We start from the raw sequence: 15,861 nt of genomic DNA, 5'->3' as shown, positions 1-15,861 counted from the left end.
CCCTGCCACCACTCTATAAGACCTCCAAATGCTAGGAAACACTGCCTCAGCTGTGCGTCTTCAATTCTACCAGCTGCCATTTAGTCTAATTACATGAAATTGCTGGAATAAAGGCATCTCTGATTACTTCGTGGAGAAAAACTCAAGCACAGCCTGGCTAGAGATCCTGCTGTAATAATCTCTGAACTCTTTAGAGTTATTTTTGTCATTTCCGTACCAAATCTACATTTCTCAGTGATAATACTGGGAAGCCTTACTACAAGGTCCATTTGCTTTAGGGTGAAATTTTATCAGCCTTGTGAGATAATAAAGGTAAAGTTACCTTAAGACTACCAGGTTGATAAAAAGATGAAAAAGAACACTGAAAGCTTCTATGTGTCAGTTTCTATATAACGTATTTTGCAAGCATTCTTGTTTTATTCAGGTTCATACTAGGAAGTGAGAATTACCACTCCCATTTTACCACCTAGAGGAAACTGACTCTCGGAACAGTGAAATAGCTTGGTTTGTTCAGCGTCCCGCAGCTTGCCAGTCTATGCGAGTTGTGTGGCTCTGAATTTTTTCCACTCTTCTCAACAGTATGATTCTCAAATGGGAACCTGCTCTCTAGGAAGTCGGCTTGGGGATTCTGCTCTGAGAACTATGAAAATCGTTCCCATATGGGTGCAGCTTGGTTGAGTTGGAGAAAAGACATCCTAAGCTCTTATCAGCAGAGCCTACACTAGGAACTGGAAGGAATGGCAGGAGCACCCCCTGACACACACACACACACACACACACACACACACACACACACACACACACACACACTTTGGAGAAATAAAAGTCATGAGGATATTAGGTAATATGGTGCTTGAGCCCTAGGTAGCGATAACGTCAAGAACTTATGTTCCGTAAAATTGCCATTTGCAGTAAATGTTTTGCCTTTGACTTATTCTTTTCAACTTCTTGTCTGAACTTAAAAAATTAAGCCTGGGAAGCTGGCAGGGGCTGACATCAAACTGGCTGAACTAACTGGCAAATCGCAGTGTGGACAAGGGTCTCTTGTTTCTGACTCTGTGATTTCCAGTGTGACATACTTTAAAAGACCTAGTGTCACCAGAGAGCTGTCAGGTGGATCCTTGTAAATAACATCCAGAAAGTGAGCTGTCAGGTGGATCCTTGTAAATAACGTCCAGGAAGTGATTTTGAAGGAATACCTATTTTAGGAAGTAAAATCATGGTCAAACTTTGTGATGGTGGCAGGGACGTTACTTGGTACAGGGTACATTTTCTTCAGTTAGTGCTTTTTTATGTTTTATTTATTCTTCCATTTGAAAAGCCACATTTATTTTATTTTAATATAGGCTATAGGTGTACAGTGTAATCATTTACACTTTCTAAAGGTCATACGCCATTGATAGTTATTACTCTCTGTGGTAAGCATATCCTTGCAGCTCGTTTTATCCCTGACGGTTTGTACCCCTTACTCCCTCCCCCTACTCCCTCCCCCGACATTGCCTCGTCCCTCCCCCTCCCCTCTCCTCACTGGCAACCGCTAGCATGTTCTCTACATCTGTGAGTCTGCTGCTTTTTAAAAAATAGTCAGTGTTTGTTGTATTTCTTAGATTCCACGTATGGATGATGCCAGTTAGTGCTTTATTTTCCTTACACAGCTCGTGCACGGTCGCTGTGGGAAAGGTGGAAACTCTTAACAACCACCACTTCAAAAATATAAAAACGTGACTTCTCCAGTGCTTTTAACTTGATATATAGTATTCCAGATCTTTCTTTCTGTTTTGAAGGGTGTGCGCTTTATCTAAACAGAGTCAAATGACAATAGTATTTGGTAACCTCTTTTATTTATTTATTTATAATGGTCATTCCCCAATACATTTTTTTTCTACTGCACAGCATGGTGACCCAGTTGCACATACATGTACACATTCTATTTATTTATTGGTTTTTCATTTAAAATGTATTATCATTTGCTTTCCATCTTATTTGTGGTGCCCTGTTATTCTGTACTATGGATGTACTGAAAATATTTATCTCATTTTCTATTATTAGGCAGTTACAGTGCTTTGATTTTTCACAATCCAAATAAGACTGTAATAAGTCTATAAAAAATGTTTATATACCTGTGTGTGCCATTGTTATCATGTGATTTGCTCTCTTCCTAACATTTTTTTTGCCTTTTAATGAGACGTGCCCATTTTATGTATTTCTGCATTTTTACGAATTCACGTAGATACGCGTCTTTTCCATTGTGTATTCTGCCGTTCCACTTGTGCCTGTGAGGAATGTCTCCACGCTCACTGTATCCCTCAGTACGACAGCTGTTTCAAAGGGCACGTGTAAAACAGTAGTGTCCTCTAGGAGTTTAACAGTTAGTGGATATATATGCATACATATAGTTTTTTCTTTTTAAGGCCGCACTTGCAACATATGGAAGTTCTCTGGCCAGGGGTCAAATGGGAGCTGCACCTTCCTCTGGCCTACGCCACAGCCACAGCAATGCCAGATCTGAGCCACATCCATGACCTACACCACAACTCATGGCAACGCCAGATTCCTAACCCACTGAGCGAGGCCAGGGATCAAACCCATGTCCTCATGGATACTAGTTGGGTCCATTACCACTGAGCCATAATGGGAACTCCTGTATATATAAGGAGGGCTTTCCACAATTAAAAAAGTGTATGTATTTTTAATTGTGGGAAGCCCTTACTGTTTGAAATATGATCACCCATATTCTTCTGAGTTGTGAGGCATGTAGAAGTCGTCTCCATATCATGAACTTTTCTTACAATTAGCATCTTAATTTGTTTATCAGAGAGGAGTATATATATTTCTGAAACAAGACATGCGTTCTCTGTTTTGAATACCAGGCATCCTAAGACTACGTCCGGATAACTAAAAGATGTTTAGCGAGCAGCAGAGAGGACTGTGGTGACAGCTTGTTCGCTGTGCACAGTGTTCAGTGAAATAATCATGTCACCGTACTCTGGTTTCCCGCATCACTGACAGTCCCTTAGTCTGTCAAGCCACGTCGAATCACAGATAGCATTACAGGAATTAGAATCAGCTGCTGGAGCTGAAATGTTTACATCCCATAGAATCTTTCTCCAGTCACAGTGCAAAGACTCCATTCCTTTGCTCTTGCAGGGGGTGAAAGGAGTTTGTGGCTCTAAACCCATTTCTTTCTCCTGAACAAATATCTGGGCGCAAGATCGCAGTGTCTCCACAGCTAGTTCCTTGTGGCTGCACATTTGTGCCCTTTCCACAACTTCAACCATCAATGTGTGACTCGCAAAAAAGGTGCCGTCGGGTAAGCGGTAGCATCGAGGGGCTGACAGAGTGAAATCAGGGTTCAGATGCTTCTGTTGGCGTGGATAGAGCCATGAGTATGTTCTTTCCTAACTTGTCCATGCAAAAGTTGAGTGCTTTCAGTAATGCGTAGTTTTGGTGAACATGTTGCGTGTTTTATGGATGTATTTTAATGATCAACAAGGTAGATCCATTTAAGAAAATTCCCTTTGGCGGTTAGTAATGTTTGAGATACCAGTCAGTTTATTTTTGAGATACCATGGAACAACTGAGTTTGTAAAGTATGCTCCCACTTCAAATCATTATGCAATTGCTCTGATTCAACAAAATATTCTTTATGTGATTTATTGTTGAAATGGGGGGTGTATTAAACATGATCTGCCCAGCAGGTGCTCCTAAATGCATTTAAGCTCCATGTTTAGGAGTGAAACGTTTACGTATGGCATGGTTGTGAGCATGGCGCGTATCATGCAAACTGATGAACACGTCTTGCCTGCCTTTTTCTGTTCTCGATTGAGTACAATAGCTTTCTCTCAAAAGGCCGACTTCGGCTTCTGCTCCTTTTGTCGGTGCGTTTTAGGCTAGACTGCCAGCCTTGCAGATGGGTTGTGACAAGTACATTGATGTCGCCAGTCAAGGGACTAATTCTTCCTAATGGGAAAGGGAAGTGCTAACTAATTTTTATTACTGACAAGCAGTTATGAGCCAGCAAGAAGGAAACTCCCCCAAAAGATAAATCTCTCCTCCATTAATGATCCTTTATTTTATGATCAACACTTAAAACTAAAATGCTTCTCTCTTAAATGGAGGGTGGTGAAGTGAATGTTTGGGCAGTAACCCCTAATGAGAAAGATTTATTGCATTTGTTATCAACTCTTAAGTCAATAACACCTTCTTTGGCTTGGATATCATTAGAACAAGGAAAGTTAACATAGGCCATTTCTATTTGATCCTTGCTTGAACAAAAAGAGTTACTGAGAGAAATGAGGAAGGGATCATACATAATTTGTTGTTGAATTGAAATGGCAACTTAGAATTTCCTGTTATGCAGAGAGGAAAACAAAGAATAATAAAACTAGTGGTATCTAAAGATCTTTCTCCATGTACAGTAGAAAAAAAATTATATTGGAGAAATAACAATAAAACAAAAATTGGGGTTCCGTTCGTGGCACAGTGGAAACAGTCCAACTAGGAACCATGCGGTTGCGGGTTTGATCCCTGGCCTTGCTCAGTGGGTTAAGAATCCGGTGTTGCCGTGAGCTGTGGTGTAGGTTGCAGATGTGGCTCGGACCCCGAGTTGCTGTGGCTCTGGTGTAGGCCGGCAGCTACAGCTCCGATTGGTCCCCTGGCCCAGAAACCTCCATGTGCTGCAGCTGCGGCCCTAAAAAGACAAAAGACCAAAAAAAAAAATTTTTTTTAAAAGGTCTTTCTCAGCCTTTGTAAATATTTGGGGTTACCCAGGATTGGAATATTGGGAGTAAGATGCTTGTTCATAGTAATTCCACATCTTATTTCCTTTTCAGAGAATATTATCTTAATGCAAAATCAAAAGGACTTGTTTTCTGAGTTTATAAGCATCATGACACTAATGTACTAAAGAATTTAAAAACTGTCTAAAAGTAAGATAGGGATTTCCTATTGTGGCTTAGCGGATTAAGAATCCAACTAGTATGCATGAGGATGCAGGCTCGATCCCTGGCCTTGCTCAGTGAGTTAAAGGATCCAACGTTGCTGTGAGCTGTGGTGTATGTTGCAGACATGGCATAGATCTGGCATTGCTGTGGCTGTGGCATACGTTGGCAGCTGCAGCTTTGATTTGACTCCCAGTCCAGGAACTTCTATATGCCACAGGTGTGGCCTTAAAAAGACAAAAAATAAAAATTTTAAAAAATCAAAATGAGACAGGTTATTTTGACTGAAAAAGCATAAGCTTTGATTTTTTTTTTTTTTTTTTTAACCTGGGAGTGGGCATTCTCCCATAGAGGTGATTATGGAGACCGTTAGACTAGTGACATGATGGCTGTCATTCCATTATTGTTCATTCTCTTATTTTTCAGAAGTGTTTATTGGAGATAGCTAATCAAAATCAATTTGAGGAGTTCCTGTCATGGCGCAGTGATTAACGAATCCGACTAGGAACCACGAGGTTGTAGGTTCGATCCCTCGCCTTGCTCAGTGGGTTAAGGATCTGGCGTTGCCGTGAGCTGTGGTGTAGGTTGCAGACGCGGCTCGGATCCAGCGTTGCTGTGACTCTGGCGTGGGCCGGTGGCTACAGCTCTGATTGGACCCCTAGCCTGGGAATCTCCACATGCCACAAGGGCGGCCCTAGAAAAGGCAAAAAAGACAAAAAAAAAAAAAAAAAGAAAAAGACAATTTGAAGCTAAGAAATATGGATACGTTAAAAGTAAGGGAGAGGTGGGAGTTCCTGTTGTGGCTCAGTGGAAACAAATCTGACTAGTATCCATGAGGACTCAGATTCAATCCCTTGCCTTGCTCAGTGGGTTAAGGATCTGGCGTTGATGTGAGCTATCGTTTAGGTCGCAGATGTGGCTTAAATCTGGCGTTGCTATGGCTGTGGTGTATGTAGGCCAGTGGCTATAGCTCCAATTTGACCACTAGGCTGGGAACTGCCATATGCTGTGGGTGTGGACCTAAAAAAAACAAAAAAAAAAAAGTAAGGGAGCAGTGGCAGAAGAAATTTGGTGCATTAGCAAGAGCCATGATTTGACATGATTTGAGTCACGTGTATGTCACATATGTGTTCAGTTCTTGCTCTGTCATTTTGTGTGAAGGAATGCACTGCAGTCAGATTTCTTATCTATTCTGGGGTTTAGTTTCTATCTGTAAATCTTTTTTTTTTTTTTTTGCCATTTTTTGGGCTGCTCCCGTGGCATATGGAGGTTCCCAGGCTAGGGGTCAAATTGGAGCTGTAGCTGCCAGCCTACGCCAGAGCCACAGCAACGCGGGATCCGAGCCGCGTCTGTGACCTACACTACAGCTCACGGCAATGCCGGATCCTTAACCCACGGAGCAAAGCCAGGGATCGAACCCGAAACCTCATGGTTCCTAGTTGGATTCATTAACCACTGTGCCACAATGGGAACTCCTGTAAATCTTATTCCAAAGAATTTTTGTACAGAAGGAGTTATGATCCTTTACGTCTATTGTTTAAATGAGATAAACTGTAAGAAATGTGGGACTGAGTCTTCAAAGTGTCTTTTATTTTCTTGTGAAATTGCACTTCTTTTCGATCCCAGGTTCATGACTTACTAGCAGTGTGATATTGGGCTACATATTGAACTTCCTGAGCCTCATTAATCTCATCTGTACAATGAGAAGAAAGGATTTTGTCTTAGTTCTTAGTTCCAAAGATTTTGTCATATTAAAAAAAATGAACTTGCCAAACGTGTGGCTAAGGTGGTGGAGGAGGAAGACACTGAGCTCACCTCCTCCCACAGGCACACGAACATTACAAGTATTTACAGAGCAAATCTTAATAAGAAAGACCTGAAGTCTAGCAGAAAAGCTTTTCCACAATTAAAGTTATAAAGGAGAAGCCACAATGAGAAATGCTACAGTTAACACCCATACCCAAGGTAGGCAACCCATGAATGAGAGCATAATCACATTTGCAGATTATGAATGAAGGGTGTCCAGTGTGGGGGTCCTGCTCTGGGAAGACAAGTCCCAGAGTGTCTGGCTTTGAGTCCAGCAGGACCTACTTATGGGATAGCCAGAGGCTGCAGGAAGCAGCTACTTCACTCTTAAAGGGCACACACAAAATCTCACATGCTCAGGGTCCCAGGGCACAGGCAGCATTTAAAAGGAGTCTTTAAATACTTGTTGACCTTGACGATAACCCCAGAGATGCAGGAAACACCTGGAACTCCCTTTGGGGATGTAGGCAGTGGTGGCAGTCATTTTGGGGAGCTTATCCTACCACATGAACACTGGTGCTTGCAAATGTCATATTGGGAACTCTCCCTCTGGCTTATTGGTGCCAGAGCGCTTACTCACCAGCAGGTCAGCACCAGCCTCAAGGTCCACTTGGGACCCACCGCTGACCCTAGACCAAATCCTGCTGATGAGTGGGCCAGCAGGTGACCAGTGACAACCCCCACCCATCACTTGAGCTGCCCTTACTACTGGCCCTATTCACCAGTGGGCCAGTACCAGCTATAAGATCTCCTAGGCCCATAGCAGCTGAACTAGGCCCCACCCTCCATTTGGCCTATAGCCACAGCATGGAGCAGAGTCTTCACTGCCCCCTGCCTCCCCAACATAGAGGCCATCTCCAGGGAATTTAGCTTTGGTGACCAGACTGTGCTGCTGGACCACATAAGATGCCTCCCACCTAAGGCCATTTCTCTAAGACCGGAAAATGTAACCAGTCTACCTAATAATGGAAAGAAACGCAGATAGTTATGCAAAACAAGGAGACAGAGGAATGTGCTCCAAGTGAAAAAACAAAACCTCAGAAAGAAACCTAAATGAGATGGAGGTAAGCAATCTAGCTCCATCTCAAAGAGTTTAAGGTAATGACCATAAAGATGCTCAACGAATTGTAGGGAAGAATGGATGATCACAGTGAGAACTTTAACAAAGAGTTAGAAAATAGAAAGAAGAACCAAACAGCTGAAGTGGGTAACTGACAGGGTAATATTAGCAGACTTTAATTTTAATCTAGATCATCCAGACAAAATTAACGAAGAGATACTAGAAGTAAATGACATGTTAAACCAGAGGGACCTACTTGATTTATACAGAATGTTTCATCCAAACATAATAGAATACACATTCTTTTCAAGTGCACATGGAATATTGTCCAGGATGGATCACATGGTAGGCCATAAAACAAGTATCAATAAATGTATTAAGACTGAAATTATATCAGTATCTTTGGCAACCACAACAATCTAAGTCTAGAAATCAACTACAAGTAAAAAATACAAAGAACACAAATGCATGGAAACAATATGCTAGGAAACAACCTGTGTGTCACTGAAGAAATCAAAAAGGAAATTAAAAAATACCTGTAGACAAATGAAAACAAATATACCAATTCAAACTCTATGGGATGAAGCAAATGGAGTTCTAAGAAGGAAGTTAAAAGTGATACAAGCCTACCTCAGGACAAGAAAAATCTCAAATATAGAACTACCATATGATCCAGCAATCCCTCTCCTGGTAATATAGCCAGACAAAACTTTCATGAAAAAGATACATGCAGCCCTATGTTCATCACAGCGCTATTTACAATAGCCAAGACATGGAAACAACCTCAATGTCCATTGACAGATGAATGGATTAAGAAGTGGTACATATCTACAGTGGAATACTACTCAGCCATAAAAAATAAACTAATGCCCTTTGCAGCAAAATGGATAGAACTAGAGATTCTCATACTAAGTAAAGCAAGGCAGAATGAAAAACACAAATACCAGATGATATCACTAATTTGTGGAATCTAAAGTATGGCGCAGATGATCCTATCTACAAAACAGAAACAGATCACGGCCAAGGAGAGTAGACCTGTGGTTCCCAGAGGGGAGCCAGGAGGGAGTGGGATGGAGGGAAGATCCAGATTTTTGTTTGCAAACTGTTATAGTTGGAATGGATGGGCAGTGGGACCCTACTGTACAGCAGAGGGGACTGTGTGTGATTGGGTAACTTTACTGTCCAATGGAAATTGAAGAAACATTGTGAATCAACCATACTTTAATTTAAAAAAAGTGATACGTGACTACCTCAGGAAACAGGAAAAATCTCAAATAAATAATCCAACTTTAAAAAGACTGGAAGAAGAAGAACTAAGCTCTGAGTTAGTAGAAAGGGAGAATAAAGATCAGAGCAGACATAAATGGAATAGAGACTAAAAAAAAAAAAAATAGAAAAGATCAACAAAACTAATAGCCAGTTCTTTGAAAAGACAAGTAAAACTGATAAACATTTAGCTAGACTCATGAAGGAAAAAAAAAAAAAGAAAGAAACAGGGGTCCAGATCAGTAAGATCAGAAATGAAAGAAGAGAAGTTACAACTGACACTACAGAAATACAGATGATCCTAAGAGATTGCTATGAACAATTATACACTAATAAAACGGATAACCTAGAAGACATAGATAAGTTTCTAGAAACATACAATCTCCCAAGTCTGAATCAGGGAGGAATAGAAACCATGAACATACTCGTTACCAGGAATGAAAATAAATCAGTATAAAAGACTCCCAGCAAACAGAAGCCCAGGACCAGATGGCTTCACAGGTGAGTTCTACCAAACATTTAAACGAGTTAATGCCCGTCCTTCTCAAACTCTTCCAAAAAATTGAAGTGGAAGTCATGCTTCCAAAGCCCACGCTACAAGGCTAGCGCCACCTTGATAGCAAAACCAGACAAAGACACCACAGAATATATGTATGTAGCAGGCATATATTCAAATGGATAATAATTAAGATAATGCACATATCAAATGAACATAGACACAAGAAGAAGGATCACCTGCTCTGAGCCTTGGTCAGGACCTGCCCTGTAGTTTCGCATGGACAGTGTAATGTATTGGTGTTTGTTATTCAAGTGTTAGCAGCACAAGTACACCAGCTGTCCTAGACTTTTTTGCATTCCCCGCAGTGTGTTGATACTACAGTGCAGCCCTCAAAACTTCCTCTTAAAGAAACAAAAGGTCTTTTGCAATGGAAAATTATCTTTTCTTCATTTTAATGGGAATGGAAAGGGTGGGCCTCATGGCCTTTATGAGAACCATTCATTAGCTTCAGGAATTTGCCTGTTGTTATTAAAGAATAAGGTTTTACCACCACAGAGGCTGAAAGGGCACACACAGATCCATCATGCAAAAGTAAAGTTGGTTAAAATTAACCCAAAATGTGTTCAGAATTATTCACACATAAAGAAGAACACTTTACTAGCAAAACAGGGTGACGTAAAATCGATGATATTAATAATCTAACAAACTTCCCCCAAATGAGGCCATTATCTTTACAGTTTCAAGTACTTTAAAAGCTGCTTGAAATTTTTTCATGGGGAAGAGTAGTAATAGGAAACCATTATTGTGCTTATAAATCAGCATGGGTTGAAAGTAGTGTATATTTCTAGCATATGAAGGCTATATACTTCATAACTCCGGATCCTTCATTTAAAGAAAAAAGCTGCAATTTGAAAAGTTTCAGTTGGTTTAAGCAATTTAATGTGAAACAAAGTTCCTATTGGGCATGGAGGAACACAAGTCATGTAAAGAAGCTGCAGGTTGAATTTCAGTCCTCACTATAATCTGCAGATGTTTAAACTATTTTTAATTTGTTTAGTTCAGCAGTTGCCATGAAAATATCCAATTTGTAGATCAAGAAACTATTCAAGGAACCTTTTTCCACTGCAAGTATTTTCAACAGTTGCACAGTTTAATGGCTGTATCCTAATTATGTACAGGGCAAACTGGTGTGAATATGAGTGAAAGGAAACATAAGGAAAAAGCAATCCCAAATGATTAATATGAAAGAGAGAAAAAAATTTTTCATCACCAGTAAGATTTTTCGTCTCTGAAATGTAATGACTGACACCTAACCGCTGCACTGTTTAAGGGTTAACTATAGATATAATTTGTATACATATGTGTGTGTGAACATTTGAATTGTCCCCGTCTGAAAAATCCACGGGTTTACCACTTTCTACCTTTTCCATAGCTTCATCATACACCACAGGTTTTAATTTAACATTTCCCAGAACAGGCTCACATACAGGTGGATGAATTTCCTTTTCCGGGAGGACCACCGCACTCACGGCCAATGACACGAACTCATTCCTAACAAATATATTTCCTCCATGAGGCACATCACAGCCTGGCATTTAGGAGCCCAGACAGCCTGTCAGCATTGAGGCTTGAGGGTTGTTGTGAACTGCGAAGTCACCAACAAAAAGCACAGCAAAATGCAGAACTCATGATATGAGGCAGACCATGAAAAAGATCCTTGTATAAAGGATGGGATCTGATGTAAGAACGTAGAGCATTATCTTATTTGACCTCAGCTGGGACCTTGCCCTAAAGACACAATTTTTCTGCTGCTTCAAAGTCCACAAATGACCATGCAAACACAGAGAATGTTGACTTGGTCATTTTCTGTCTGTTCTATGGATATTCTTCAACAGCTAAAAGTCAGCGAATTGTTGACCCTTTTCTGACGGTTGCTTTCCTGTTAAATGACAGTCACATCTTATCAGGTGCTTGAGCTAGACATCTCGGAGTCAAATTTTACTGCTTTTGCTATACCACAAATCACCGAATTGTCTTCTTTCTATTCCTAAGTAAGTATTCGTTTTCAGATTTACTTAGCCTCGCCTTTTTCATGGACTGCTGGGATTTCCTCACATTTAACCTTGATCCTTTTAATGCATTCTCTATACAGATAAGAACGATCAAAAGCCACAGGATAACAAATAATCGTGTATGTAAATGACTCACGTTTACCTCTAAGGTCCCAGTCTTAACTCCTTAATGTGTCTTATAAAAACTCTGCCACTTTTTCATGGCCATCCTTCTTCCCTTTCTCTACTCCGGTTTTAACGACATAAAATAGATGGAACATGGAAGATTCTCTAGCGAAACACTCCTTGTATTTATAAAATTTGAAATGTGGCAGGAGTTTAATTTTTTCTAAGAAGGTTTTTTTCCTTTTTTAAAAATTCAGTGATGTGTATTTGATTTACAGTGCAGACATAGCTTCTGCTGTACAACAAAGGGATTCGGTTGTGAATATACACACATCCATTCTTGCTCAGATTATTTTCCCATATAGATTGTCACAGAATATTGGGTAGAGTTCCCTGTGCTATACAGCGGAGAAATGGTTTAACACATAATTCGATCCAATTTCATTGTCATATCTACCTGCAGCTAGAGATGAATGCAGAATGAAATTTTGATAGCTAAGAACTATTTCAGTGAGCTGACACTCAAAGTACTGACTTCAATAGCATTATTGTAGAAACATGCTGATGCAATTCTAGTGTCATTTTCAATATCGTTTATGATACAGGAACATAAAAATCTTCCTTAGCATTGAAAATATTATTGCATGTGATTTTAATGGGAACTTTATTTTTTTACATCACAGCATTCATCATATTGCCTTGTTATAGTTATTTTATATCACAGGCATCCAGGTGCTTATTTTTGATAACAATTCTTGATTTCTCTCTGGAAAGTAACGTTGTCCTCCATCTCAGTCCATAGACTTCTGTGCCTTTCTCTGCCCCACCTCTAATCAAGCTCCAGAGTTGACACTGGAGAATATAACCAAGGCTAAATCAATCAGAGAACTTCATCACCTGACCTCAGTGTTTAATTTAGAAATGGGTATAAGACCCAGTTAGATCCATTGACGCACTCTGGTCAGTGAATTTCTGGCAAAGAGTTGCTTCTTTTTCTTTCCACACTTAACCTGAATAGATGCAGTTTCTGGAGTAGTTGTGGATATCTTATTAACATGAGGGGAAATCTGCTTCTGGATAAAGTAAGGGAAGTGAAGTTGGGAGATGGAGAAAGATGGTCTTGGTGAAATTGATGAGCTCCTGCTTCAAGCCATTCCTGCAGTCAACCTCAGGCTGGCACTTTTCAATTCTGAAAGAGTTTAAATTCATTTTAAATTTAAGGTAGTTTGAATAGGTTCTTTTTCTTAATTGCAAACTAAAGAGTGAGTCCTAAATGATATAACACATAACAAATAACACAGTCATTTCAGGCATCTGCAATTTTTTTGGAGTCAAAGCATAGACATATAAGATTTAGCAACTTCATTATTGCAGATTTTACAGACTCCTCCTATGAATTATGACATTGTTTTGGTGTATGTCCATCTGTTCTTCATCAGAAACTGCTGGCACCTCTGTTAATAACTTTTCATAGTACTGTCTTCAGGGTTTGTATACAATAGACCTATAACTCATTTGTAGACAACAAAATTAATTTTTCGCTTAAATTTTTAACTTTTGTTAGCATGAATTAGTGAAAATACATTTACGGACAAGTCTAGTAAGAAGGACAGGTAGACTTGTCGTATATACATGGAGAAAGTGAAAGCTAGTTTGAAATGGAATTGCCAAGTATAGATTTTTTTTATATATAAACATATTGCTTAATATAATTATAGAGGTCTTTATATTTTTTGGTTGTCAGATAAAACTACACTTATTATTGGCATTTCTTTTTTTCCTTTAAGTATGATTAAGAAGAAAAATTCCCTTACAAATGATTTTTAATTATTTTCATAAGATGTGTCTATAAACAGGTTTTAACCTCACATTGCCTTTTTTTCTAATTCTAAGAACACCTTTCTTGTTAATGGTGAGTCTGTGCTTGCTCGACTTTTATGAATGTAAAAATGAAATATGCATATTATCATAAATGCCAGAGTTGTAGGCAAGTTTGCATGAGCTTATCATCTGCTTTATTATGTGGAATGACTGCCTTTTAGCAGAAACTAACAGCTTTGTATTTAGAGCTGGACAACCTCTGAATAGGGGTTTGACTGGGAGGCAACTGCCTTCTGAATTCTGGCGACAAGCCTCAGGATCCTCAAAAGGGTCATGCTGTAGTCATTCCCATGTCTTTTGAGGCTGGTAAAATTATCTCCATCCCCAAAATGCTGTATATGCTTTACAACCATCTTCACAGTTCCTTTCCATGAATATTAGCAATGCTGGTGAGCCAGGATCTAGAATTTTCCCCAGCTTTTTTCAGTACTTTAAAACATAACTTTCAGTTGCCCTAAATCAGACATGGGTTATGAGAAGAGGCTGACTCTCTAGAGTCAATTTTGTCGTCTACTGTCGCCTTGTTTTTTCTTTAAGACGAGCTCTACAGAGTTTTGTTTCCTTCTTAAAAACTGATGATTGAAATTCAGATGTTTGGTCTGGGAGATGTCTTAAACATGTTTCATCTCAGGGGCAAATACTGTCATGATTCTAACAGGCATGTTTTAGCAGAGTTGCCAAAGTGATAATTTTGGAATTTAATGGTTTATTAAAATGTAAAAGAAAAACATCCAACAGAATTAAATAAATGAAAGTCAACTATCTTATACTTTTATATAACTACAGAGAGGCCATTGTCTAGTTATTTAAATATAGGTTACTATTTAAATACTCTACATGTCCTTGTTTAAGTGTTTAAGTAAATATATAAGTCAGTGTTCACATAGTCCACATTTTTAGCCACTTTTTATCAGTAATTTAAGTGAAAATGCAAGAATTATTATGAAAGTATCAGCAAGAAGAAAATATACTTTTTCAGTGGTACGTCTCCCATACAAAAGAATGTGTTGATACGACTGATTATTTTAAAGGATACTAGAGGGAAGATCGAAGGAGATGCTGGGTGGAAATTTCAAAGAAACTCCAACATCAGAAAGTAAAGGAAGGATGATGGAAAATAAGGGAAATCTTCAGAAGAAATCCTCAGTTGACAATATGATGTTGACAGATAAGGATGTAAATAATAACAAGCAAAAAGGAAGCTTGTATGCAGAGAAAGTCATTCCTTCAACACTCAGCAAATATTCTGAGTGCTTATTATGTGTACCTGGCAATGTGCTAGGTTCTGAAAACACAATCAAAATGAGCAAAGTGACACAGTTCGTGCCTTCACAATTTTAGAGCCAAGCAAAGCCGTAACTAGCAGCTTTGGAGGGACACAGAGCAAAAAACATGCCCTCAGATCAACTCTTGATGTGGCTTATAGTTCGATGTTATTAATGATGCATTCCATCTGGTACTTGGTAGCTTCCTGTCTATTTCAGTCTCTTTTTGCTCTTTATTCTTGCAAAGCAGTAAGCTAAGCTGTTTCTCTTTGCTCAAGGAGGGTATACACTTTCAAAATGTAAATGTACCAAATTTTAATTATATAGACATTTTTTGAAAGTAGGCTTTTTCCTTCTTTTACATTTTTCTGTTTTGTGTTGTGTTTTAGATCCAACTGTTTGCTCTCTAAGGTTTATTTGATGGATAGTGAGACCTTTAAAAAGGCCATTCTGATACAGTATAATAAGTACTATGCTCAAAAGTGCTTAAACAAAAATATATGCATGCCACTTAAAGATTTTGGACACGAAGTTCAGGTGACATCCAAAAAGAGAGCTGAAGGGAGAAGGGTAAGGCCTAGAAGGTAGGCAAAAAAAAAAAAAAAAAAAAAAAGGCCTGGTTTCTTTAGTTTGTTCACTTTTTTTAAGATCCAGCTGAATATTTTTTATTGACGAAGAGTGGACCCACAGATTTAAAAGCCCCGTGTCTCGTATATGATCACGAAGCCTGATTGAGGAAGTACAGAGAAAGTAGGGCTATTTGAGTATCCTTGTCATGCACAGCAAATCAGAAGCATGCATCTGCAAATTAACAAATGTGTTCTTCCTTTTGGAGCAAGGTTCTTTGGGAGTTTCTGTTTCCCAGCATAGATGCCAGATGGCAGTAGCCACAGATTGCCAGTCTCTGCATGCTGATGGTTGTCAACTTTGGATGCTAACATGGTGTTAGAAACAACGACTGCCAAAT

The 15,861-nt window shown here is 39.3% G+C and overlaps 1 protein-coding gene across 15 annotated transcripts in view; it reads left to right on the top strand.

Moving 5' to 3' along the window:
• The window catches only part of KCNT2 (potassium sodium-activated channel subfamily T member 2), a 339,487-nt gene that overhangs the window by 73,986 nt on the left and 249,640 nt on the right, over positions 1-15,861 (top strand). Inside the window, exon 1 of one of the 15 annotated variants that reach the window (XM_021081866.1) lies at positions 11,425-11,622. The exons of 13 other annotated variants lie outside the window; for them this stretch is intronic. The gene's annotated coding sequence lies outside the window, so the exon portion shown is untranslated. Of the gene's footprint in view, positions 1-11,424; positions 11,623-15,861 lie in introns of those variants that run through there. One more of the 15 variants, XM_021081865.1, reaches the window with a different exon arrangement.

Source organism: Sus scrofa, unplaced genomic scaffold (genome assembly GCF_000003025.6).
Source record: "Sus scrofa isolate TJ Tabasco breed Duroc unplaced genomic scaffold, Sscrofa11.1 Contig2471, whole genome shotgun sequence".
Classification (NCBI taxonomy): domain Eukaryota; kingdom Metazoa; phylum Chordata; class Mammalia; order Artiodactyla; family Suidae; genus Sus; species Sus scrofa.
The sequence above is the reverse complement of the archived record's forward strand: the minus strand, read 5'-3'. Positions and strand labels throughout refer to the sequence as shown.